At 39.2% G+C, this 25,211-nt stretch overlaps 1 protein-coding gene across 4 annotated transcripts in view; it reads left to right on the top strand.

Annotated features, from left to right (window-relative positions):
* GLIS3 (GLIS family zinc finger 3) overlaps positions 1 to 25,211 on the top strand; it is a 444,743-nt gene that overhangs the window by 177,010 nt on the left and 242,522 nt on the right. The window lies entirely within an intron of this gene.

The following is a 25,211-nucleotide window of genomic DNA, read 5'->3' as shown; positions in this document are numbered from 1 at the left end:
TCAGTCTGTGTCTTTATAACACAACTGGTAGGAAAAGAGAACCAAATGCCCATATTCACCTTAGTCTAAATAAAGTCAATTAACAAATCATCTGGTTATTTTAGCACTATGTAGAAACATAGATTTTAAGTCACTTTTGGTGATTCAAAGAAGTTTTTTTTAAATTATGTATTTACTCCTTTGTTGAACAAAGTTATCTTTGTTCTTTTTCCTGATTTTCCCTTAAAAATATATTTCTCCTTTTGCTTTGCATTCAGATATATTCCTGTTATGACAGAATCCGTGATGGAGAAATTTTTTTTCTTTAAGTCTGAGTTACGGGGTGTAGAGAAAATATGGCAAAAAACAAAGAACTCAGATTTGGGGTTAAATCCAGCTAGGTTTGATTCCTTTCTGGTCACTTGCTGGCTCTGGAATCCAGAAAATTACTTACCACCTCTGAGCTTCAGTTTCCTAGCCTGTAAAAGGAAGATGATAATACTTAGCTTATGAAGTTGTTGTCAGAGTTAAGAGAAGTCATGGAGAACTACAGTGCCAAGCAATTAGTAGGAACTCACTTCTTAGGTGTTAGTTCCTTTTTCCTTTCGTGTGGGTAGATTGAGTGAGGTTCAGCTCAATTTTGCTGCAGCATATATGGATCATTAAAAGTGGAAGCAAATTTATAGCTAGTTTACATTTGTCATTCATGGATGAGGGCAATCAGAGGAATGAAGTGTCTTATTCAAGAGGACAGAATTGTTGGCAGAGGAGACGTTAGAATCCCCCCATTTCCACCTTTCCCAAACCCAGACCTTTCCCCTTACGGTATAGGTTGACCCAGGATCCAGTAAAGTTTACTCTTGAATTCTGTACAGCATAGCAGCCACCTAAACAAATCTCGTGATCTAGTCACCAAAGGGATATGAGCAAATATGATCTATATCTGCTTGGACATCACATTTGTTATAACATAATTTGTTAATTAAGACAAAGTTATACTGCATATATTTTGTGCACCCTGTGGTTATCATATAAGAAACCTGTTCATTGATAACTCTCCTGAAATTTAGAAGTACTCAGAATTTGGATGTCTTTTTGGTGTAGCATGAGGTGGCACCCACTTATAAGGTTTAAGTTCAGGGAATGGCTTGTCCAAAGGGTATCTGCATTTAAAATTGGATAGATGTTGACAGATTTTGCCTCCATAGGTGATTGTACCAATTTGCACTCTCACTACCCATATATCAGAGCACTGATTTCTCCCTCACCTCACCAACACAGTATATCAGCAAACAAGTTGATATTTGCCAATCTAGTAGATGAAAAATGTTTATCCTTTTAAGCATTCAGTGACCCATTTTGATTTTCTTCCTTCTTCCTCAGCCTCCCTGCCATGTTCCTTCCGTATCTATTTCTGTCTATCTTCTGGTATTTTCAGTTGGGATTTTATATTGCTTAAAGTCTTTTATTGGGAAGCATCCACTGAAAAGGTGATCTAGAAGGACTCAAAATTGAGACATTGGCAGGAAACTGAATTCAAAGAGGATGAATTGCAATGAATCACTCGCAAGAATTAGTCAGTAGCAAAATATTGATTCAACACTTGGTTGACCTAAAATACCTAGGTTTTTGGAGTAGGATTTTATGAAATGAGGAATACTGAATCAGGGATTTAATATGAATCAATCATTCAATATGAAATCAGGGATATTGAGTTGATAAGGCCTTCTGGTCGACTTGTCCTGTTGTGACCAACGAGGGTGTCTTTCACCTCAAATAGCCTAAAATTCAAATGGAAGATATTTAGCAATACCAAGTCCAGCACACCCACTGCAATCTAGAAAAGTTGTAGATGTACAAATCAACCTCACTGCTGGGTTAGGAGGAAAGTTGAAGATGCCTTGGCCTCCTTTAAGCTTCCTCAAGACCAATATCCAGTCTCCGGGAAGGCCAAGTCCATAATAAGCATTTGCTCCTTGTCAGTTTAAACCGTGCTAAAAGTTAAGTGACTTTGGATTCAGAGCCAAATCCCTGAGTTCCTTTTCGCATCTTTGGGAACTCCTTTTGTGTCTTGTGTTCTCACTTTGGCTGGAAAGCCCCTGCCAGGCCTGCATAGGGAGCATTGAGTCTGTCCTCCTCTGCCCTCCACATGCCTCTGTCCTCCCGTCCTGCACACTTTGCAAGAATTGTCCGCTCTCATTGAAAACAGCAGGGTCAAGATGATTGACTCTTTTCAGTATTTCTCTGCAGAAACATTCATTCGTTATTTTAACATTTTTTCAGAGGCCATACCAAAAAGATTAAGAGCATGGACTCTGGAGCCAGACTGCCTGGGTTTAAATCATGGCTCTGCCACTCAACACCCCATGCCTCAGTTTTCTCATCTGTAAATGAGGATAATTAAATATAGTATGTACATACGTGGGTGGATAACTTACCAAAGTGCCTACTTTATTGTAAGTGATCTGTGTGCTTATTGTTATTAATAATATTATTTTTACTTCAATCACTGTAAGGATAAGTGGAAAAAGTGTTTACTACGTACAACTCTTGCAAACATTTTAAACATATTAACTTCACTCACAGTAACTCGATGGATGCTGCCATCATCTTTTTATATATTGAAAGTAAGGTGCAGAAAAGTTAAATAAATTGTTCAGGAAACTTACCTAAGTCAGAAAATGGCCAAACTGGGATTTGAAATCAGACTCTAGAGCCTACAGTTGTAACCACTGTGCTGTGCATGAAACTTCTCTTCACGGAGAATCTGGTACAGTCTGGTGACTCTGGCATGGTGGCAGTAGTAATAGTGGCAGCCCCTGCAATAGCAGTAATAGTGATAATACCAGCCGAGTGGTAAGAGGGCGTGTTGTGTGCCAGGTGCCATGCCCACTGCCTCATGTGCTTTGTGAAGAAGGTGCTGTTAGAATCCCCACAGATGAGGAAACTGAGGAACACAGGTGCTGTAGTAGCTACCATGTAGCTGAGCCATAGTTTGAGCCTAAACCTGTATGATTCCGGTGTCCTTGGCCTTAATAGCACCCTGAGAGCCTCCAGTCTCAGGATTCCATGTCCTGGACCAGGTAGGTGGCCTGGGTATCTCAGGCAGGACAGCAATATGGGTTCAGAGTACTTGGAAGCTTTCCTTTTTCCTTCCACCCTTAGCTCTCTCTTTTCTGATTCTGCCTGGGAAGCCTCATTTTTTTTTTTTTAAGGAAGATTAGCTGTGAGCTAACATCTGCCGCTAATCCTCCTCTTTTTGCTGAGGAAGACTGGCCCTGAGCTAACATCTGTGCCCATCTTCCTCTATTTTATATGTGGGACACCTGCAACAGTATGGCTTGATAAACAGTGCGTAGGTCCTCACCGGGGATCCAAACCAGTGAACCCCGGGCTGCTGAAGCGGAATGTGCGAACTTAACCCCTGCACCACCAGGCTGGCTCCCTCGTTTTTTTTTTAAGTTGCAAAGAAAGTTAAAATACAGATTCTTTTGTGACACAACACAGGAGCTGTAATCAAATCTTTTTTTGTTTTGTTTTGATCAAGTGTTGAGTCAGTTTCGAATCCTCAATATGAATGAATTCAAAGGGTTTTCTTAAACTCAAATCAAATATTGATTAAGCCAAGTTCACAGTTTTGGATCTATTGGGAGCTATAGTCAAGAAGCTAGCACTAAGGAGAAGTCTAGAATTTTCCAGAAGATGATGAGGGTTCTGGCCTCTGTAGAAGGGTAGAGGCAATGCAGGTCATCTGTATCACAGCTCTGCCTAATATATATTTGTAGGACAAGCACTTTGACCTAGATGGGATAGGAATGAGAAATACACACCCCAAAGTCCCTGGGAGCCCAAACAAGACAGCTCTCACTGACACATGGCAGAAGGGACTGAACAAGGAGTGAAGTTGTTGGACATAACACCCCTTATATCGAGAATATACATATGGGAGGTACCACTTTGTCTGAATAAAAAGAAATACTCTTCTTTTTTGATCATGTGGAAGTGTACATTTTTCCCTCTTCACTACCTTATTAGTGAAGACACCTGAGAGTTTAAACTTTATGTATTTAATATTTTTATATTTTGGCGATGTTCTTCCTCAGTTATCTATTTTCCTTCCCCCTTTATTCAGATGTTGCTTGAATATTTAAAGCCGTGTATGTAAATATGCAATTTTGTATTATCTTTCATGTTACGTATATATATATATATAGTCATACAAATATACATATACATCTGTTTGTTTTCTCTTAAAACTTTTGAGGAGCAAAAGAATGTAAATATTATCTACTATTTAAGATTAAATTTTTCAGGCATTTTCATTTCTGAGGTCAGTTGATGAAGCTGAGCTATTTTATGGGTGATGCTTGTCCCCTTTATATAATGGAATGATGCCTCCCTGTAGAACCTGAGCTTAAACTGCCACACTGCAGTTGTGACAGACATGAATATTTAAGTTATTAAGAAACATGGAAAAGTAGCCAGATCAAAATATTTGGGACTAGTCCATAGAAATAGAAGTAAAGCAAACATTTGCATTTTGTTCAAAGGAAGTTGTGGGGGAGAGACTTTCTACCAGCTTTATTTTAACATAGACACATGGATATAGATGTTTCTGTCAAAATTAAGTCAATGGTAACTCCATCTGAAGAGCTTTCTATTCCATTTTCTTTATGAGGAATGAAGGCAGGCCTTTTGGGGTAAGGCCCTTTGGACTGGCAGGCTTCCATGTAGGATTTGGCAGTGAAGTACTTGGGCCATTTGTAAAGGAATATTAGTGTGTCCATTTTGGCCGTGGTTTTCAAACATAGGACTTTATAGTTATTATGAAATTTCATTATTTTTTTTGCATCATAGTAAAGGCGCTGCAGTATACAAGGAACATGACATTAGAGTTTAAGATCCTTGAGGGAAGGGACATCTCTTTCCTCCCTAGCATCAGAAACACACCCTGTGTATAGTTGATGCTCAATAAATATGTATTGAAGTGAATCCAATCTAAAATGGAGAGTAGCCAGTTTTAAGAAATAAGAAGATAACTGTCCTGTGAACTTTTATACTATTTTTTCAAATTTGGCTGAAGGGACAGACACCTTATTGAATCCCTTTAGGACACACTTAGGATGGGGAAAATAAGAGGATTGTACTTCTATTCTCTTGACCTTCATTCATCTCTCATTTCAGTGGGTACTAATTAAGGGAGAATATTTCTTTTTCTTACTGTCCTCTCTTCTTTAATTGATTTGCCAAATAATTATTTATTAAGCATATGTTTTACACCAGGGATTAAACTAGGCTATGGGACTGCAAAGGTAAATAAAACCTAATACTCGCTCCCACAGGAGGTAGGTCAATAAATTGAATTAATTGTTGCAAGTGCCCTGGTAAGAAAGATTTATCTACATGGTACTAACCTCTCTTCTTCTATCATCTTTTTTCTTTCCCATCTTTTTCATTCTTTCTCTGTTTGAGAGGTAGAATTCTTATAGGGTGTGTCGAGGTGGAGGACAAATACAGATCTACCATGCTGTGGTCAGAGATTGTGTAGCAGTCAGCTGTGTTCATTGTGGCAAATGCATTGAGAGTTTATTAGTGAATGAGATGTGGAGTCTATCTGCAAGTGATCTAAAGTTCATTGGGACAATTACATGGCCATAACTGACCATAAAACAAAATGGACAAGAGTAAATGGGATAAGCAGGGATGGATAAACCTCTGGGTGTGTTCAGGGGCCAGGGAGAACAATTCTGTGTGTGTGGAGGTGGAGGGAAGAAGGGAGGGAGGAAGGAAGAAAAGTGAAGACTTCATGGAGGAAATGGTCCGGCTTGGGCTTTGTAACAGGATGGGGTACCTTAGGACTGCGAGCTGTCAGCTCACATAGGAATATGGATAATGCCTGTTTCTATATTAAGTGCTCAATGAATATTTATCTCGCATATATAAATCCTATGTTGTTGTACTTTTTTTCTTGAATCTTCTATTGTTTTCTGACTTTTAATGTGGTTGTCAATACAACTGTCTCTTCAGCTCTGTGAGGACAGAGTCCACATCCTGTACTTTCTGTTCTTCTTCACAGCAGAGGGTCTTCAAACCACTTCCCAGGAACAAAAGGATTTAGTTGGGGTATTTTCACCAGAGGAGTTAGGCTTTAGATCTATCTGGAAATTGCTGATTTTTCCCCTATTTTGTTTATAAAGATACCATTTCAGAATCTGTTTTCCTTTTCCTCTTTGATCTCAAAACTTTTTTTCATCTTCACTCAGTAGTGAACTATACAGTTTTGGCTGTGAATATATACCCAAGGCTCTCACTTGAAAGTGAAATACCTGTTTTGCCAACATAAGTGGAGAAGGAATAATATATGTTTATACCTGACATAAATAAGAGATGACAAAACAATTAATACATTTTCACAGCTGTTCTACCTCTCCACTCAGTCCAACCATTGTATGCCTAATATTTATTGCTGCTACCTATTAGCACTATCTTAGATTTTCTCTTCCTTGCCTCTACTTAACATGGCTGCAAACAAGTATAATTATTGCTTTTTTTTATTTGAAACTGTGCCATATTTTCAGAGTCAGTCCAATTCAGTTAAAGAATTACAAGTTGACTGCCACGTATACACAGAGCACTATACTAGAAGCATGTAGAGGCTGTGGAGCTGAGGACTGGAGGGTCCCTGCCTTCAAGGGGCTCATGATCCGGCATGGAGGACGCTCTATAAATTATTCCTTTATCAGCTAGGCTGTGGAGAATGCTACAGCTGAAGAAGAAAACGGATCTGTGGGAGTTGAGGGAAAACAAAGAACGATCTAGGGCCGGCCCCGTGGTGTAGTGGTTAAGTTCAGCGTACTCTGCTTCAGCGGCCCAGGTTCACGGGTTCTGATCCTAGGCAAGGGCCTATACCACTCATCGGCCATACTGTGGCAGTGACCCACATATAAAGTGGAGGAAGATTAGCACAATGTTAGCTCAGGGCTAATCTTCCTCAGCAAAAAAAAAAAAAAAAAAGAAAAAGAAAAAGAAAAGAAAAGAAAAACAAGAATGATCTAAACAGAGGTATCCAAGTTCATGAATTTTTTTGGTTGGTGAAGTTGTTCCATGATGCCTAAAATCCTCACCATGCACAGTGCCAGGCACATACTGTAGTGCCTCTTCAGACTGTGTTGAAAAATAGTACGCATATATGGTAAAAAATCTAAAACTCTATAAAAGGACATACAGTGGAAAATAAGTCTATCTCCTAACATATTTCATCATGTTTCCTCTCTAGAGACGGCCACTTTTCACAATTTCCTGTGTCTGATTAATTGTTAAAGATTTGCTTCTGGAAGATCCTTTTTAAAATTTCATTGAATTCAACACAATGTAGTGAACATTCTGCAAATGTGCCAAGTGCTGTGTTAGGTACTGGGAATACCAAGACTAGGACTCTCATCTCTGAGAGTTCACAGTATGATACACATAAAGATATATCTTGGAATATAACGTGTTTAATGGTTTGATAGAGAAATGGGGTAAGTGTTCTGATAACTCAGAGGAGGAAATGAATGATTCACTGTCCTAGGGTGGGGCTGGTGCAGTTTCACAGAGGTCATGATTCTTCAGCTGGGACTGGGGTTGAGGATTTCACTAGACTGAGATAGAAAGAACCACATATTCAAAAAAACAGAAGGCTGAAAATACATGTTGAGTATATCAATAAAGCTAGAGTGTAGAGTACCTGCAGTGGTAGATCCATCTGGAGGTTGGGGCCAAATTGTCAGGGACATTTAATTTCCCGTCCTGTGAAGTTTGGATGTCATCCTATGTAATGGTGAAGGAAAGATGTTGAAGGATTATAAGCATGGCAGGGATATGAGGCATATCTGTCATTTAGAAGGATAATTTTGGTGGTCCTCTGAAGGATAGAATGGGGAGGGGAAAAAGTGTAAGTGTGGGAACAGTCAGGATTATAACTCTGGCCATCAGCTGGACAGGATGAAATGAGAAGGTGGCAGTGGAAATGAAGAGAAGAGAGATCTGAGGGTTATCACAGAAGGGGAAATGACAGGCTGTGATGGTAACAGGAGCACCTCAGGCATGCTCCTACCTTGGGATTTGTGTACCTCCTAAGGGGCATTCATAGATGAGTTAGACAGGTTTTGTCCTGAAGGAGCCAACAGTCTAGTGAGAAACAAAGCATTATAAGGATTTGGAATAAGAAATGAGAAGAAAAGGAAATCCCTAAAAACCATCAACATTTAAACAATGGGCAGATAAAAAGCCATCAGTGATAGAAGCAAAGAGATTGATTATAAAGGCAGAATGAGACACAGTCTAGAATAGTACAGTGGTGGGAGTTTGAACAAGGAGAAGGTGTTCATTAGTGTCTGACCACTGCTACTTCTCAGAGATGTCAAGTAGAGTGAAAATTGAGAGATTTGGCAGTTAGAAAGTCAGTGTTGACTTCTGAGGGAGAATATGACTTCTTTGGCAAGGAAAGAAAGGTTATAGTGGAGAGCCTTGAAGGGAGAAGAGATGAACTATGAACCGTTGCCTATGAAATGGGCATGATGAAAGGAAGGAGGGCTGGCATACTATCTCTCCTCCTGCCATCTGCTAAGTGAATTTTGGTCAGGGTTGTTGGTACATGTGAGGGCAAATGTGGGAGCTGGAGGAGAGAAAATTGGTCTTCTAGAGTGTGAAAGATGGCAGTCAAGGCAGGGAGAGGGTGAAGGTTCTTCAGAGCCACCATGGGGCATCTGTTCCTGGCACTGAGCCCAGGACGGATCTGTCCACTGCCTTTACTGGCAAACTGTTTTGTTGTTTCTATTGACTATCTAATTTTATGTGTAAACCCAAGTAATATCATTTTCACTGGGCTTTTTTAATTTCCCCAAAAAGTTTCGTGTCCCTTTGTTTGTAAAACTTGATAGTCCACTTTTCATCACAGATGGGACCAACCCTGCCTGCATCTTTCTGACCTTATCAATATGAATTGCAAAAGGCTTCTTTGAAAAGAGCACTGTGCCAAATGTTATAGAAGGTTCCTGTGCGTGGATTGAGATGTACAGATTAATGGCCACAGTCCTGACGTGGTGTTCTGGAAACAGCGTCAGTCTACATGAGGGGGCAGCTCATGGGGAGCTGGTTAGGTCACCAGAGCCCGGAGCTTGAAGCACAGCTTTAGTGTATGGCATGCTTCTGTTGTTTATAACTTTCTGTAATGTGTGATAACAAAGAACAGTGTGTGGTAACAAAGAACACTCTGTTACCACGAGTTATTTTAACCAGCAGCCTTCGGCTGCTCAGCCTTTTTTCCCCTTCTTCCTCACAGCTCTGTTTCTGGCTCCATGTCTCCGTCACCCACTTCCACCTCCTCCCCAGCTGCTACTCCCTGTCTCCGTGTGAAGTCCTTCCCTGGGGCTGTTTCTCCTCCACCGTGACTGCGAACCTGCTGGAGGCTTTTGGCTTTATAACATTTGCAGTTTGCCATTATTTTCTCCTCTCCTTGCACATATCTCTTTCCCAAGGGTTCTTCAAATTCAGAGAAGCCTAAGATAAAAGATATTTCACGGGCCCCTCTCAGTTTAAGGGAAGTCTGGGAATAGAGTATGTGTGTGTGAGAGAGACAGAGAGAGAGAGAGAGAGAGAGGGAAGGAGGGAGAGAGAGAGACAGAGAGAGAGAGAAAGAAGAGGAGGATAGATCAGAGTTTTTGAGGGCTTCATAAGTCATTTTCTCTCTTCCCAGAGGACTCCTTGCTGTCTTTTCAATACCACCAAGCTAAAAACACAGAATGAGCTTTATTAAACAGGACTGGAAAAGTCACTGTTTTGTTCTTAAAAACCTGGCCTCAAACTCTGAATGGTAACTGAGCCCTGAGTGATCCAATCTGACCAGGTGGAGAGAGGTTAGAAATTAGGTGGGACCATGGTGTAATCGACTGTGAATCCAGAATTGTCAAAAAGAGGCAGTTTCTTTCTCTGGAGACAATTTCTACATGTATTGCGTTTTGTTCTGGCATGAAGTAGCAAGTGATATGAGAAATTGTTGGTGTAAGCAAATGGTATGTGAAGCAAGAGTTATATGGTAAGCGTTGCTGATCATACCACACAAATTTCAAAGTAGAGAGTAATTTTTATAGCTCTCCTTGCACTTTCTGCAGTGGATTTTTGTCTGTTTGTTTGGCTTGGTTTGTAGAATACATCTGAAATGTTTTTTCAAATGTTACTGTTAAACCTTGTTGTGCATGTCTTCAATGATATGAATAATACCAAGAAAGAATATTTTATTTTATTTTTTTTTCTGCTTTTTCTCCCCAAATCCCCCCAGTACACAGTTGCATATTTTAGCTGTGGGTTCTTCTAGTTGTGGCATGTGGGACGCCGCCTCACTGTAGCCTGATGAGTGGTGCCATGTCCGTGCCCAGGATCCGAACCAGCGAAACCCTGGGCCGCTGAAGTGGAGCACACGAACTTAACCACTCGGCCGTGGGGCCGGCCCCAAGAAAGAATATTTTAAAAATCCAAAGACTTCAATTAAAAAAAATCCCTGTGGTTTGGCTGTGTGACCTTTGAAAAGTCAATTAACATCTCCATTTCTCAGTTTCTTATCTGTAAATGGGAGAGTTGAACAACATAAAGTCTGTCTGTTTGTTTTAAACGTTCATTAATAACAGGACAAATTCAGGGCTGGAAACTGGATTTCAATTCCATGTGTCTGGTAGCAGCCTCTTAGAGGGCTGTGGTAAGGATTATAGACCCCCAGGCTCAGCTGGAAGGAGTAGGGTATTGATTAGTGATGTCTGTCTTGAATGTAGTAATGAGGAGTGGTGGCATGTGTTTTGCTATTTTTTCTCTAACCTTACTAAGAGGGACCACAGGGCAGTCGTGTTTTCATTTTGCACGCACACATACACACACATACACACACACACACACCTCTCACTTGAACTAAATAGTTATGAAACCACAAGCATGGGTTCTATTCCTTTTCCAGATGATTTAGCTTCATTTAAATCAAATTTCTGTTCCCTGATTCATATGTCTTGAAACCAAGGGGAGTAGAGAAAAGGATGTGTGGATGACTCATTTTAAACACATCACCACTTCAAACCCAGGTCTTCTAAAAACTTGATCACTTGCAGAGGACAAGTTATAGCCAGTTGCTGGCTTAATATAGTATATCATTGAGCCCTAAAATGTGACTTTTTTATGACCATGAGCCTAGGAATAAAAAGTTGTAGAGAAACACATATGGGAAATTATATAAACTCTATCTTAAGTCTATTTCAAAAGTGAATACTGATTTTTTTTATAATTGCTCTAGGATGTTTGACAAAATTATGTTTTCAAAATATCCAAGTGAAGAGTGGAGAGCTACAAAACAGTGTTTTTAGATGCTAGATGGGGATGGGTGATGTTAATCAGATTTCAAGGTTCATCTTGACCCGCTGCCTCTCGGGACACTGATCAAAGTTTCGTGAATCCTTCTGATGCGGAGTTATTCATTAGAGTTCTCAGCACATAATTATGGACTGTCAGAAGATTTCGGTTTTGTGTAATAAATGAGTAGCATGCCTGCGGCTTGCTGAGGTGTTATCTTAATAACCTCATAAGACAGGTTGTTTTTCTTTTCCCTCAAGACCTGAGCAAACTAGCTTATATCGTGCCCACCCCATCTCAAATGAAGATGAAAAGTTTAGGACTTAGATTTCTTTAAAAGTTGATTTCCAAGAGGAAGAAACACAGCTTCTCATTTTATCCCCTTTTCCTTTGTTCTATCTTCTTTTGAATTAGAAGCGTAACAGATTTTGTTTTTATGCCTGAATCTTGGTGAGGATGTATAAGTTTTACTCCTACCACGCATGGTTATATACAGTAAGACGTTAGTAAATCATTGCTGATAAGCAGTGCCACATTTAAGTTGCTGCCTGCATGATACTCTTACTTGGGGATGCAATTATTTCTCTTGGTTTTGACAAGATGTCAACTGTGATATGCACAGAGCACAAACATATTCTAAGACACCGTAGTGCATTAGAAATCTTGCCAGAGGAAATCTCAAGTATATGTCTGGGGCTCCCATTCTAACTCCGTCCTCTGTCTTTGGATGTTTGTTTATATTTAGATTATTAGCTGATTATGCTCATGAAGTGGCATTTAAAAAGCATGACTCATTCTGTTTAGTGATCATAATTAACAGGAGTTTCCAGGAATATTTTGCCTTCATTTTCAAATTTTGAGAGTATAAAGAGATAGCAATTCATTATTAGTCACTTTATCGGTAGTGATGGTGGAGGTGCTTGTTTTAATAGCTTCAAGAGGTAAATAGAGGTGGCTAATTTACTATGGAATTGTATTGCACACCTACTGTGTGCAGCTCACTGTTGAGAACACAGAGATGCATCAGATACAGAGCCTGCCAGTGGGGAATTTGTAGTGTAGTTGTATATTAGTATATTAGTCAGGATAGGCCGGTTGCTATTACACACCTCTAAATCACAGCGGCTCACACAACAAACTTATTTTATTTATTTCCAATCAAAGTTTATTCCATCTAGTTGGGGACTTTCCACGTGTTCATCCAGGGAACCATACTCTATCCACCTTTAGCTGCATTATCTTGGAGCTCTACAGTGTTCTTTCCGTTTAGCCAGATGAGGAGGAAAGGAAAAGAGGATTACATGTGGGAGGTCTGAAAATGGATAAGTTCCTTCTGTTTCACATCCCATTGGCTAGAACTCAGGCATATGGCCAAGTGTTGGGGCAAGGAAGGCTGGAAAATGTAGTCCAGTTTTTTAAACAGCTGACAGCCTTTGCTTTCAGAGATTTGTGCAAGAGAGGAGAAAGTATTGAGTTAGGTAAGGACAGAATGGAGAAGCTCGGGAAAGAGGAACTAGATGCATCATGGGTTTTTTTGTTTTGATGTTGATTAATGAAGATATTGCATCAGAATGTTTTTATCTTGATTACTGAGTTTTTGGATCCCCTTTAAATTGTGTATCCGAGGCAAATGCCTCACAGCCTAGCTATAGTCTGAGCCCTGGTTTACTTACTTTTGCATCCCCAGTGCCTAGCACAATGCCTAACACATGGTAGATGCTCCAGAAATGCTTATGAACATGAGAATGCTAAAAGAAAAAAATAAATGGATAAACTAACAGGAGTGGCATCTTGGAATTGGAAGAAAGGATGATTACAGTCTCCTTCAGAATCATAAGGCTAGGTTTCATAGTGGCCCAATACACCCAGAGTCCTTGGGTCTTACAAGTAGGCAGATTCCTGCGCGGACACTTTTACAACAGCATTTTTCAAATGGATCCTTGTTTGTAATCTTAAATGGTTTTACATGTTTTTCATCTTTTAGAAGGAGGGTATACATAGTGTCCTCTCTTTTATCAACAAATATCGAATATCTACCTTTTTCTTTTTTTCTTCTCTTTTCTATATTTTTTAGTTTTTTTGGAGGGCAATGTTAATGTTTATTAGCAGCTGTGATTCATGGAATTTCTCTTGTGTATGGGTTGCTTTTAATGATCACAGCAACCTTTTGAGGTAGTGGGTTTCTTTGTTTTTAAATCCGTCCTTTCAAAGGTGGAAATGGAGGTCGGTCCTGGTTTTGAGTGGTAAAGCTAGGATTTCGATCCAGGTTTCTCTGACTCCATAGCCCATGCTCTTCCCAACACTGAGGACATGCTTGAGGATAAAGGCATTTCATTGGTTATGAGTTTAGCTGTGTCCCAAAGGCAGAGGGACAGGGTGAGGCCTTTGAAACTACCTGACTTCCGCTGATTGGAGGGACTTTCCTGGAGAGGCAGATGAGAAAATCCCATCAATGGAACAAGTTGCTCCAGGCTTGCAGAGGTTTCCAGATTGGGTGGCCTCCCGGTTTTGCTTTCTTCACTTTGGTTTACAGATCCTGCTGGAGTTTAGAAAAACAGCATACCTTTCCAAGCAGGCATAGGGCCGGTACCCAGGCAATCTTTTTCCTAGTCTGGCTTTGACCAGGATTTTAAGCAAGTCAAACTCCCTGGGCTTCAATCTTTTCTTCTGTCAAGAAGGAATAATTCTAATACTTACCACTTACCACCTTTGTTGACAATTGTTGAAAAGATATAAAGGAAAAAGTATTTGCAAGTTATAAATGTCACCTATGCAAAATTTAAATGTTTGGAATTTGTTCCTAGAGCAAGATGACCCTATTTCAGGGGATCAAAGAAGGTAAAGACATAAGCTTTAACCAAACTGTAGTGGAATACGGATGCAGGAAAACCACCTTTAATATAAAATATCTTGTTTGCAGTAAACCGTTTTACATTTGAAGAGTTTGAATATCACAAAGACTTGGTTCAGTTTAACACTTTCCTAAAGAAGCAAGGCTACATTTTCAGCTAATGGCCTGGAAATTTTTTTTTTTAAGAAAAGGAAGCTTAATCGTTTTCTGGGGGGGAAATGAGGGGCATTTCAAAGCACAGATTTCTCTTATTCAGGACTGTCAATGCCCTCTCTGAGCTCTAAAGTAGCTAAACACATTTTAGTAGCTTCACTGAAAGAAAGTACAGCCTGGAGCCAAGAACTTTCATGCCAAACTTTAAGCTAGAGGAGATTTTTTAAGTCATGCTAACCTTCGAAAGAAGAGGGATTATAATGAAAAATGCTGACCTGTCCTTAACTTAACAGCAGGAATGACAGCACAGTAATAATGGTTTCCCTACTGCATTACCCAACCCTGGCTGAAAAGGATCACTTGGTTTCCTTTTGTGGCCAAAAGATGGGGCTGTAAATGGGACAGCTAGGTGCATATCACGCACCTTGTGGCAGGGGTCTTCTGTTTGCTAGAGCCATTATTGGGGCCACATAGATTTCCAGAGAACCCTGGGACCATGTGAGAAGAATTGGATAGTTATAGAATTGTAAGATTTGGAAGGGAACTCAAGTTGTCTAGATTGGTAGTTGCCGGACTGGGTTCTACTAAACCCAAGAGTTCCACAGAAGGATGGTGCAGGATGGGTGGGAGTGGGACTCTGAAGAAACTATTGGTGGAATGGGAGCCAGGCAAGCAAGGTCAGGATGCTCCATACCCCCATTTTAGCCAAAGCGCCTCTCCTTTTATATGCTTTACAAATTGAGATTATATTTGCAAAAGGATTGTGTTGGTAAGAATAATCTTAAGACCACTGATCTGGTATAACTTTGTCTCACTCTAGGAATTTCCTTTATGTTTCCTAGACTAGAGGTAATTCCTTCTCAGTTTACCCAGTTCTGGTGATAGGGAACTGTATCAGTCAGGGCCCACTGAAGAGACTGGAATCACACCAGACATTTTAACAGAGAGAAGTCAATATAAAGAATTGTTGTTATCTTAATAATTCCAAATAATTCTGAACAATTCCAAACTAGGTATTGGAAAATTTTAAAGGTAAAAAATAGGAGGATATAACTGCAGAAGCAGTTGTCACTCCTTGAGATGGGAACAAAGGGAAGAGATTGGAATTCTTAAAACCCTTGAAGCTCAGAAAAGGGACCCATGGAGCTGGGAACCAGATCTCCAAGGTGGAAACTCTGTGTTGATGAGGCTGGTTCTGGGAGTCCTGGAAAACCCGCAAACTAGAATCAACTGCTGCTGCCAAGATGAAGGACTGTTCCTGGGGTGATGCTGACAAGAACAGAAGAGTGCAGAAGGAGCCAGCCCTTTCTTCTCCTCCAGTTTTCCTTTTGTACTCCCTATAGGCAGAGGCCAACAGGATACCCCTTGGAACTGTTTGGCAAAGGAGAAGTGTGGTTGCAGATTCTCAGCCCTAGCATCACAAAGCACAGCATGGGAGGGCAGTTTTGAAACTAAGATGCAATAGCTTAATAACCAACATAGGAACTCACCTTTTCCCAAGGAATTGTGGTATATTGTTGAATCAGCTTTAAATAAGAAACAAAGAAAAAGACAGGAAAACAAAAACCCTTTCCCTTTTGGAGGGAATTTATCTTTCCTTCCTAAATTTTCTTTTCTCTGGGAATATACTCAATCCCTTTTGCCTGCCTCAAGGACATGTTGTATAGACATTTTGGTTGTCATCCTTTGGACATATTCCAGTTTGTCAGTGTCTCTTTTAAATACAGTTCTCAATTTGTCAGTAACTACTGAAAGCTTTAAGAATGTGCATACTCTTTGTTTTAGCAATTCCACTTCTAGGAATTTATCCTTATGAATTTTTCATGGTCTGCATAGAAATGTAGCTATAAGGGTATTAATAGCAAAGTTGCTGATAATTAAAAAAAAACTTTGAAAAACCATAAATGTTCAAGAATAGGGGATTGGTTATACTATGGAGTACTCAGCAGGTATAAATAATGATGAAGAAGAAAATTTAACAATATGAAAAGAAAATCACATTATATTTTTAGGTAAAAAAAGGCAGGTTATAAAATGGCGTACACAGCATTATTATATTTTTGTAATACGTACATATATCCACATTTTTAAAAAAAGATTGGGAGGATATGTACTAAATGTCCAACATATGATTAATGGTTATTTTGAGGTGGAAATATAATGGACAGTTTTAATTTTCTCCTTTCTATTTATTTGTTTTAAACGTATTTCATAATTAAAATATATTTCCTTTTGTAATAAGGCAAAAACTTAATTGGTGCTCAGAATGGAGCATACATTTTGACTAACGCGTAATATAATGGAATTACAATTTCCCTTCAGCTGAAAAACGTAGTTCAATTAAGACAATCTAAGATTTCATTCTTTTTCTTTTGTGTTTTTGCAGTTACATCACTCTGTTGCTCCAGAGTAAGGTTATAATCATTTAAAATTCAATAAATTTTTCACATGGATATCATGATTCTCATTGGACCTATTAATCAAGATTTCCCCATCCTCTACAGGTTAAATGTATTGTGTGTGTGTGTGTGTGAGAGAGAGAGAGAGAGAAAGAGAGAGAGGAAGATTGGCCTTGAGCTAACACCTGTGCCAATCTTCCTCTAATTTTGTGTGGGATGCCACCACAGCATGGCTTGATGAGCAGTGCTGGGTCCATGCCCAGGATCCGAACCTGCAAACCCTGAGCCACCAAAGTGGAGTATGCAAACTTAACCACTATGCCACCGGGCTGGGCCCTAAAATGTATTTTTAATCAACTTTATTGGGTTTTAATTTACATTCAGTAGAACATATTCATTTGAAGTATAAAGTTCCATGAAATTTGACTATGCATATGCTTGTGAAACCACCGCTCCAATCAATATGTAGAATATTTCCATCACCCCACAAAGTACCCTTGTGTCAATTTGCAGCCAATCCCTCTACCAGCTCTGGGCTGAGGCAACCACTTCTTGGCTTCATTATTGTAGATTAGATTTGCCTCTGAGAATTTTACATAAGTGGAATCATTCACTTTGTAAAATTTGTTCCTAGCTTCTTTTGTGCAGTATTATGTTCTTGAAATTCATTTGTTGTTGCATATTTAAGCAGTTCATTCCTTTTTATTGCTGAGTAGTATTCCATTTGTATGAATATACCACAATTTGTCTATCCATACACTTGTTGATGGGCATTTTGGTTGTTTCCAATTTTGTATTGTGAATAAAGCTTCTGTGAACATCCTAAAATCTATTTTTAAAATATATATTTAGGACTATGTATTAATCCCTATGAGTTATCTTTTATTTAGTTTATTTCCATCATGTCAGCTCACCTCAGCCTTTTAAAAGCTCATTTCTATCATCTAAGGTATTTGTCATCCTTCTCATTGTATGACAACTACCTGTTTGATGAATATCCTTTTATATCTTCATTGTGAAATTACATTTGCAGAAAGATTGCTGGATCAGTCAGGAAACTGTAAGCTGTCCCTTAGCCATGTGACTTTGAGCAAATCTCTTAAACAAGAACTTAAGTTTCTGTATCTGGAGAATCAAGAAGATTGCAGTAGATGATCCTCTTAGACTGGCTTTAGCTCTAGAACTCTATGGTTTCATGAAAATGCCTGATGACCAAATGGAAGCAAAATCTTATTTACCAAGATCATAGTTGCTTTGTGGGTGACACAGATGGCTGAGGCCAGGTGACTGAAATGTAACTAGGTCCTATGTTGATGATTTAAACTAATACCATCTGAGAAGGATGTCGGTACAGGGGTAGGGGCCCAAATGTGATTGTGTTTCCAAATCATTGGAATAGAGAAAACAAATCTCCTCTGATATAATAAGGGTTCAATTTATAAAATATAGAGCCATAAAAGAATATAACCCAATTGGGTAGAACCTCCATATCTGACAAAGGAGGGAAGAAGTTTAGAGGTTGGCAAGTGAAGAGAGATAGAGAACAGAGATGGAAATGTGGCTGAATCTCTCAAGAGTGTAGGGTTTGGCAACATCAGCCCCCTAGAAAGCATTATCAGGAGGAGAAGCTGAGTGTGTTTAGAGGTATGTGAAACACAAACGGCTTAGAAAGTAGATGTTCAGAAAAGAGGACTAAATTCCTAGAATTTCTGTGACAAAGCCCGGGTGATGATGATGCCCTGCCATGGCTTAGGTGGGGTGTTTTTTCAACCTGAAACCAAAGCATGGTTTAGGGACCCACACTAAAATGACCCTGCTCCTATGGAGACCCCTGGTTCATGACGTTGACTGTCCCCAGCCTGGGGCTAGCTTGATGGTAAATTGATAAGAAGATTCTAACTCCTTGAGTTGGGGAGGAATCAGCCATATGGAAGGGAGATAGAGACATAGAAATACCAGAGAGTCGGGGGAAATGATTGCAGCACACTCCTTGTGCAAATTTAAGTGAATAAAACTAAAAACCTGCACCTTGGCTCTCAATCTGTGTAATAGGATTCTACAAGTTACATCTTCAGTGACTGTTTTGTGTTCTGCATTTTAAGCAGGTGTTTGTGTACTTACACATCTAGGATACACACAGATCAATCACTGAGTACCTCCTCTATACCAGGTGCTGCTCTATACACCATGCATGTTTTAGTTTACTTAAACTTCCCAATAATTCTGTATCAGAGATTAAGAAACTAAGGCAGAGAGAAGTTAAGTCCTTGGTGGAGCACGGATTTGAACCCACGCGGTCTAACTCCAGGATTTACATTCTCAGCCACCATGTTATGTCGCCCTATACCTGGTATGCCCTGGTCAGAGTTGGAGAAGAGTGCTGTGTTACCCAGTAGAGGCCACCCTGAGTTTCTGCTTTGTAGCTGTGCATTGTGAGTATTTCCCAGCCAACTTTGCTCTTGTTGTCCTACTCTGAGAGTCTGTCAGCTCTTTAAGCCTTTAAGTGTAGGTGCAGGCTCCTTTTTTGAATGTGTCCCCAGTTGTGGGAGCCCATGAGTGCTTTAGAATGGCCTGGGTATTTGTTTAAAATTCCAGGCCCCATCTAAGAAAGGTCTTCTGCATCTGAAACTTGCCAAATGAAACTTGACAGTCGGAAGGTGTAACAAATCCCCAGGTGATTTAGGCGTATGCTGAGATTTGCAAACTACTGCTTTAAGCATCCTGTATTTAGAGGAATGTTACACATCAGTGCTCTTATGCAAGCCAGCTATAGCGATCATTCTTGTAAATCGTTGCAGACAAATGTATCTCTATCTCCACTGTGCTATAGAAGTCAGGTGGTGGGTATTAGAGGAACAGGTGTGCAATGCAAATGTAGTGATTGCAAAGTTACAAAGCTGATTTCAATTTGAGATTGGCAGCCATTTAAAAAAAGAGAGAGAGAGATACTTCAGTGGCCAATATGTAAAAAAACAAAGCAATAAACCCAAACAAAAAAGGATTGTAAATATACACATCATACTCTATGGCTAAAGCATATGCTTTATTTGAGTTATTTTACTACTAATTTGGACTTTCAGTCCTATTTGGGTCTGTATGTGAACTGTAAAATGATGAGTGTGGCTTTGTCAGGCTGCTCATGTATGTCACAAGGTTCTCTTTTTGAATTTACTCTACTTTTATAGAAGAAAGAAACTAAACAGTCACAACAGCAGAACAATAATATAACAACAAAAAAGCATAGTCTTGTCTAGAAAGTCAATTCTCTGTCATGTGTGGAAATCTGTAATAAGCAGGATGTCATAAAAAAAAGTTTATGCTTGGCTAGACTTTTCAGTAAATTATAAAGAGGAAAAAATGTCATGTTTTATTTACCATGAATGCATTTCATACATAGGAACTAAATCTTGATAGCTCAATAATGGCTATTTAAAATATCCCTGGAAGTCTTATAGAAAAACTCCTCCCCGCCTTGAAAATTAACCCATTATTGCTCAGATGTTATTGATGGATTGAAGACACTCCAACTCCACTGTCTGGGAAGAGTGGACCCACTATGGAACTGTACCCACTCACCATGCGGGGACGTTGTATGCTGGTCCTTGTGCACTCGATAATTAAGGACTTCATAGCTTGACCCTTTTCACAATAGTCCAAACCTTGCAATGATTGTGAATAGCACAAAGGGCCCATCTTTGAGAGATTTGAGTTGTGTGTGAACCCATGTTCAGAACATGGTCAAGCCTAAATGTTATTATCAAGATGAACTCTAAGAGACAAGATGAGTAGCTTGAAAACAGTCCATGGAGGAAAGAACCACTGCGAAAGGTCAAAACTGGACATAAAGGATGAGGGGAGTATTTCCACGATTAGAGAAGACGTCCTTGCACAGCTTTGCCTGATCTTCTCTAGCATTTGTTGGATAGCCTACCAGGCAGGTGTGTATTGAGCTCCATCCTTTGTGTTGCACAGAGCTGTTGGTTTCATTCTCTGGCCGAAGGGTTGCTACCAAGACAAGTAAATGCCACTATTGCTTTTTCTCTTCAGATGTGTTTCTTGATGTTGTGTTATCTCTTGCTTTGTGATGAATACTCTTTTGTGAAACTCTCAGGGTGACTTTTAAAAAGACATGATAAGAAAGCACTTTAAGATTATAAAACCATCTTGGTAATTTTTCTTCCAAAGAATAAAAATGTCAAATTAGGAGTTGTGGGTTCCAAGGAGAATGGCAAAGGGAAAACTGAATTTTATCCTTTCCCTCTGTTTTTAGCAGTCCTGGGAGCATATATGTAGTAGTAGGATCCCCTAAACGGGAACAACATTGGCAGCTGTCACTTAAGCTTCTGCTTAGTATTCTGTTCTTTAACACTTTGCAGATATCCATGCACTCCTTTTAAAAATCAAAATCTAAGATCCAGGTAAAGTCCGAGATAGAAAAGCAAACACTGGTGGAGACTTCAAGGTCGTGGATGAATTAGGAATAGCTCTTTTCAAACCCTGATTCTAATCCAACCCTAGTGGGCAAAACTGGTATCAAGTTTGACTTAGGGACAGTTAACTGATATTACTTTCAATTTCCATAGGATCATTTCTGGAAATGGGGTTCCTCTGTACCTTGGGGAGAAAAAAGAAAGGAAAGAACTACAAGATTTTGATTAAGGACATCTACTTGAGACTTTATTTCTTTATTCACATTGGTCCAGTGGTTACATAACAGGTATCTGCTGTGAATATTTTCCAACACATTGTACCTTTGAAATGCATCCATAGGCATTTGGAGTCCATGCCTCCCAATGATGCATTGTCTCCTTATTTAAATTCAAGGAATGCTTTGTGACAATCGCTAATTCCTGAGTGGGAACTTTTGGTGTTTTAGGATGCTTTGAAATTGAAAGACTTTACAGATCTCTTTGCATAATATTGGTCAAAGCATCATAAGCCAGTTTTAAAGGAAGAAAAAGGATCCCAGTGGTGAAAGGAAAAAATAATGACAAAGATAGCTGTTTGCTGTGAGTGTACATGTGCATGTCTCTGAGTGCTAAACTAGAGATAAAAGCAGAGGGGTTTAACCTTGCCACCATGTTGAGAAGCTCTTTTCTATCTTAGTGGGACTTCTCTGCCTGGCCTGTAAAAAGCATCCTAGTAAATAATTGGAGACTCACTGGCACCAGATTGATGAATTAGTTGATTACTTAATTATTTAAATATTTGACTACTGATTACTTTCTTTGGGGTATAAGAATTTGAATATTTGGGGCAGAGTAATAACTTTACCCATATTCTTCCACCTGAGTAAGTGTGAGAGAATTACATAAAGCTTACACATAAACACATGTGCATACGCACACAGAGTTACCACCTCCTTTTACTTGTGTCTGGGGACCTAGTCTTAGATATCTGAGAGATCTTATTAACAAAGAAAATTTCCCAGGAAATAGAATTTATTTTCAGTTTTCTCATTATTCTTCCCTGGTGCAAATCTGAACTTACCCTAAGTCTTTATCCATTAAATTGTTATGCCCAAGAGAGAGGAATTCAGCACAGAATGGATCTATATGGAACCTTCTTATGAGGAAGGGGTTAGCTAATTGAAGAATTGAAGCACTTTTCTATAAAGCTTCAGCAGAGATAGTGAGGACAGAATTAACATCCAATATGTAAATTGTATATACGTATACACAACACAGTGTATACACACACACACATATGTAACATTTTGAGTCAGACAGAATCACTCGAGTGATCACTTGATTACAGATAAATGCAAGCTGGACCAAGTGGACTGTGGATGAAGTGGCTGCCCATGTGTCTTGGTACCGTGTTCCCTGGGTCTCTGCCTGGATCTGACAGTTATGAAACTGACAGCTGGATCATGTCCAAAGCTTCTCTTCCTGTCACCCACACGCTTCCCTTCCCAGGTGGAAATTTTCAGAGTTGCACTTCGATCTGGAGAAGGCAGAGTGTCCTTGGGTGTTTTTTTTTTTTAAATCTGCTGTGGTGTTTTAAAACGATTCCCAAATCTTTCATAAAAGAGCTTTGGCAAAATAGCAAAACAGCTGTAAAAGGCTCTTGACTAAATTTAATGGCTTAATTTACTTGTAAGTATGCACTATAGACCAAAAAGCACCCCTCCACATACACTTTCATTTCAAGGTACTTTCTGCCTCAATATGGAGGTAGACGTACAACTGGAAAAAAAAAACCCTTTTGATGTTCTGGGAAAAAATTAGCCTCATATTTGACAGATTAGAAAGAAACTTTAGGTTTTTCAGATCATAACTATCTCTGAAAACCACTGTGGGTTGTTACAAACTCAGGGACTGGGCCTTTAGTATGCTTGTAGGCCCATGTGCATTTAAATCTATTAATGGTTCTTACATGTAAATATCTTATCTCTAATCCTGCTCTTTCCTGGGGATAGCAATAGGAAGGTTTATGAGCCTGGGGTTTGGAATGGCTGAGGAACTGATCTAAAAGCTTAGCTACCAGCTGGGCAGCCTCTCCAACGGTTTTAGGCCCAGGGGCTGAAGGGGACCCAAAGGAGCAACCTGCACTCTCAAAATCTGGAAGACAAGGTAGCCAATTAATTCCTCAACCATAAAGTTTTAGAGCTGGCCGGTATCTTAGAAATCTACTCTGCTCAGCAAGTTCCTACATATTCAACAGGGCATTTTTATTGAGCCTTATCCGAGGCCCTCAAGGCTTCATAAAACTATGAGTTTTATAGTATTTCTTCTAATCCCATACATTTATTGGAACTAGCTCTGTTGGCTGGACATGAACAAGCCACTTACTTTTCCGGGCCTTACTTTTCCATGAGTGATACAAGGGGCTTAGATTATAGATGATTTCTAAAATCCCTTATTTTTCTGATACTTTTTAAGAATTTGTTTTATTTTTTATTCAGGCAACCTTGATTTGTAACATTGTATAAATTTCAGGTGTACATCATTATATTTCGACTTCTATATAGACTGCATCATGTTCACCACCAAAAGTCTGTTTTCCATCTATCACCATACACATGTGCCCCTTGACTCCTTTTGCCTTCCCTCTACCTTCCCCTCAGGTAACCACCAATCTGTTTTCTGTATCTATGTATGTGTTTGTTTATCGTCCACATATGAGTAAAGTCATACAGTAATTGTCTTTCTCCATCTGACTTATTTCACATGGCCTAATACCTTCAAGGTCCATCCACGTTGTCACAAATGGCAAGATTTCCTCTTTTTTATGGCTGAGTAGTATTATATTGTATATAACACATCTTCTTTATCCATTCATCCATCGATGGACACTTAGTCCATGTCTTGCTATTGTGAATAGGGATGCAGTGAACTTAGGGGTCATAATTTTTTCAAATTCGTGTTTTCATGTTCTTTGGGTAAATACCCAGAAGTTGAATAGCTGGATCATATGGTAGTTTTATTTTTAATTTTCTAAAGAATGTCCATTCCGTTTTCCATAGTGGCTGCACCAGTTTACATTCCCATCAGCAGGGTTCCCTTTTCTCCACATCCTCCAACACTTATTAGTTCTTGTCTTTTTAATAATAGCTTTTCTGAGGGGTGTGAGGTGGTATCTCATTGTAGTTTTGATTTGCATTTCCCTAATAGTGATGTTGAACATCTTTTCATGTACCTATCGGAAAAATGTCTGTTCATATCCTCTGCCCATTTTTTGATCAACTTGTTTGTTTTTTGTTGTTGAATTGTATGAGTTCTTTATATATTTTGAATATTATCCCCATATTAGATATATGATTTGCAAATATCGTCTCCCAGTTGGTAGGTGGTTTTTTCATTTTGTTGATGCTTTCATTTGCCGTGCAGGAGCTTTTTAGTTTGATATAGTCCCATTTGTTTATTTTTTCTTTTGTTTCCCTTGCCTGAGGAGACATATTCAAAAACATACTGCTAAGACCAATGTCAAAGAGCATACTGCCTATGTTTTCTTCTAGGAGTTTTATGATTTCAGGTTTTACATTCAAGTCTTTAATCCATTTTGAGTTAATTTTTGTATATTGTGTAGGATAATGATCTACTTTCATTCTTTTGCCTGTGGCTGTCCATTTTTCCCAACAACATTTGTTGAAGAGACTTCCCTTTCTCCCTTGTATGTTCTTGGCTCCCTTCTCGAAAATTAGCTGTCCATAGATGTGTGGGTTTATTTCTGGGGTCTCAACTCTGTTCCATATATCTGTGTGTCTGTTTTTATGCCAGTACCATGCTGTTATGATTATATTAGCTTTGTAGTATATTTTGAAATCAGGGAGTGTGATACCTCCAGCTTTGTTCTTTTTTCTCAGGATTCCTTTGGCTATTCAGGGTCTTTTGTTGTTTCATATAAATTTTAGGATTATTTGTTCTATTTCTTTGAAAAACGTCATTTAGATTGCATTGGGAATCTATAGATTGCTTTAGGTAATATGGACATTTTAACTATGTTAATTCTTCCAA

The sequence above is a fragment of the Equus asinus genome, chromosome 23, assembly GCF_041296235.1.
Source record: "Equus asinus isolate D_3611 breed Donkey chromosome 23, EquAss-T2T_v2, whole genome shotgun sequence".
Lineage (NCBI taxonomy): Eukaryota > Metazoa > Chordata > Mammalia > Perissodactyla > Equidae > Equus > Equus asinus.
This window is presented reverse-complemented; position numbering and strand designations above follow the sequence as displayed.